This window comes from Nomascus leucogenys, chromosome 13 (assembly GCF_006542625.1).
Source record: "Nomascus leucogenys isolate Asia chromosome 13, Asia_NLE_v1, whole genome shotgun sequence".
Classification (NCBI taxonomy): Eukaryota; Metazoa; Chordata; class Mammalia; order Primates; family Hylobatidae; genus Nomascus; species Nomascus leucogenys.
In genome coordinates this window covers 92,991,606-92,994,909 of record NC_044393.1, presented here as the reverse complement: position 1 = coordinate 92,994,909, position 3,304 = coordinate 92,991,606, and positions in this window count along the sequence as shown.

Sequence of the window (3,304 nt, the reverse complement as noted above, 5' to 3'; positions counted from 1 at the left end):
CGGTGCGCGGGCGCAGGTCGGGCGCAGGCGGGGTGACCCGGGGAAGGGGCGCGCATAGAGACAGAGGGAGCCAGCCGGGCCCCGCGGTGTCCTCGGACGCCTCCGAAATCTCCCTGCGTGTTTGTTTCTTCGGAGCTTCACCGGAGCCTGACTCTGGACCCGGCCTGTCTGCCTGCTGCAGTCTGTATGTGTTTGTCTTTTGCCTTGGCCGTGCCTCTGGAAGTCTGACATCCGTGGTTGTACATGTGTCTTTATCTTCAGGCCTCAGTGGTTTTTTGTTTGTTCGTTGTTGTTGTTGTTTTTCTAAGAAGTAGTCTCGCCCTGTTGCCCAGGCTGGAGTGCAATGCCACAATCTCGGCTCACTGCACCCTCCGTCTGCGGGTTCAAGAGATTCTCCTGCCTCAGCCTCCCGAGTAGCTGGGATTACAGATCCGCGCCACCATGCCCGGCTAATTTTTGTGTTTTTTAGTAGAGGCCGGGTTTCGCCATGTTGGCCAGGCTGGTCTGGAAACTCCTGACCTCAGGTGATGCACCTGCCTCGGCCTCCCAAAGTGCTGGGATTACAGGCGTGAGCCACCGCGCCCGGCCAAGGCCTCAGTGTTAACTTCTCTTCCGTGATGTCTCCTCCTATAGAATAAAAAGTGTCTTCTTCTCCTCCTCCGCCCCCTTCTTCCTCTCTCTCTCTCTCTCTCCCTCCCTCTTCCCCCTCTCCCTGTCCCTCTCCCTCTGCCTCTCGCCCCTTCCTTCTCCTACTTAGGGCCTAGAAGTGTGCCTCTCTGAAAGGACATGCCCGTGTCCTTCTGTACTCCCGAGTTTATTTTAGAATGAGTGCATATCTCAGGGTGTATGTTCCTTCTAGGGCCTGTGTGTGTGTGTGTGTGTGTGTGTGTGTGTATTTAAATCGCTAAGCCCATGTTTGTGTGTTTCTTATGCCTGTAATTTTTTTTTATTCTTTCAGGGAAACGTTGTGTTCTGTTAGTCTTGGACACCAAGGCTGCGTGGGTTTGTCTCTGTGCCCCTCTAGTGACTTCAAAGAATGCCAAAAGTCTCTGAGTGTACGTGTGTGCACACACAGACACACACAAAGTAGGAATCCTTTACCTGGGGGACAGAGATTTATGTTATTTTTGGTTGAATCTGACCACCCCCCAAAGCCATTCACTACTCCAGGGGTTTCCATGGTGACATAAGTCAAGTGAAATATTAATGGACTCCTTGCCTATTTTGCTCTTAGGAATGCCATAGTCTACAGCCCAAACAGCTTGGCTAGACCATTTCCAGATCACTGTGCCCACTAGCTGTTGCCAATGATTCTGGTTGAACGTGTTCACTAGTTCTTTTGAAGTGGCTGTAGAATAGAATGTAATTAAGGAAGTATAGCCTCTTCTGTAATAGAGTCCTGAACAGCTTTATGTTCAAAGAGTGTGCTACTTCTGCCGTGTTACTCTGAAGGATTAACTCTTAAACAGTTCAGCAGTTTTCAACCTACTCTAAGCTGCCATGGAGTGTATGGGAAACAATAGGAAAAATTGGGATTAAGACTCAAAAATCTGGATTAAGAAGGGCAGGCCTTGCATGTGTCCTAGGCTCAGCAAAGGGGTAAGAACTGGGAGTACAGAAAGGCAAAAAGTTCAAACTGGGACTGGCTCTACTTCTAGGCTGGAATACAAAACTCATTCCCAGGTATGAGAGGGTCTTTGATTTATAACGAGTGAGCAAAGTGAGTAAACTTCTGATCTAGGGCAGAAGCTGTTGACCTCTGGGCCGGGGGTGGTGGCTCACACTTGTAATCCCAGCACGTTGGGAGGCCTTGGCTGGTGGATCACCTGAGGTCAGGAATTTGAGGCCAGCCTAGCCAAACATGGCGAAACCCCTTCTCTACTGAAAATACAAAAATTAGCTGGGCGTGGTGGTGGGCATCTGTATTCCCAGCTACTTGGGAGGCTGAGGCAGGAGAATTGCTTGAACCCAGGAGGCAGAGATTGCAGTGAGCTGAGATTGCACCACTGCACTCCAGCCTGGTTGACAGAGCGAGACTCTGTCTAAAAAAAAAAAAAAAAAAATTGTTGACCTCTGGAATATTTCAGGCTGCCTACTGGGGGTGGGCAATGGGGTCAGAGGTGCCAGAACTGCCTCCTGAACCAGCCTGGCTATTCTTTCTGCTTCCCTCCAGCTTCAGTTGGTTCTCCTTGATTACAGCGCTCTCTCTCTCTCTCTTCTCATCAACTCAACCTCCTCTTGTTCTGCCAGCTCTGACTTGTCAGCATATTTTGGTTTTTGAAGTCACAACCCTGGATTCTTGTGCGCTTGTCCAGAGAGTTAGCACACAAGGCTTTTCCTGACTTTTCAACTAGTAGGAAAGTTACCACCGACCATTTAGGGAGTTTGCTCTTCCCATCAAGCGTGTTCCTGTCTGCAGGGTGTATTTGCATGTGGAGGTCACTCTAGGTCTCCCAGGTATTCTTCCTTTCACTCTGCAGAGTATGGTTCTCAGCATTTTATTTTTTTTTTCTTTTTCATTTCTTACTGCTTGGTCTTGGTGACTGGGTTTCTTAATCAGGCCTGTCATCCCATCCTGAGATTTTGATATTTTATTTGGGCCTATATTTCCTCTATAAAGGCCTTGAGAGGAGAGAGAATGATGCAATGGAAAGAGAATGAGATTTAGATTCAGACAGGGGTAAATTTGAATCCTGCATTCCATTTACTTAATGTGAAATCTTGGGCATATTCACCTTCCTGTGCTTTCTCTGAATCTTCCTACATTTCATTTCCCTAATGTCTTAAATGGGGATAATAAAATGTAATAATACCTACATCACTGGATTGTTGTGGTGATTCAATAATGTAATATATAGAAATCACCTTAGTATAAGTACCCGATATGTAAAGGTGGTCAAGATGGGTTAGTTTCCTTTCCTAGCAGCTCCTGTCAGTGATGCATGTGGAATGAATACATTTATAAGAACAAAGTGATAGGGGCTGGGAACAGTAAATAGATTCAAAATAAAGCTATTTTAAAATGAAAGCTGTATTAGACGAGGCTGAATAAAAATAGCTTCTGCAACTTGGGACTACTTTAATTGACAATAATGCCTTTAAGATCGAGTTATGGGGCTTGGGGAGAGGCAGGGAACGATCCTGTGTAGTTCTAGGTATCAGGACTAAAGGAATGACAATGACCTTTTTTGAAGCAGGAACTCATCAGCGTTGTCCCTGGGGCTGTCATTGTCCTGACTAGATACTGTCATGGTGCCACCATCCCACATGACTGGCTGCATTGTTCCCACGTGGTGAACTCTCT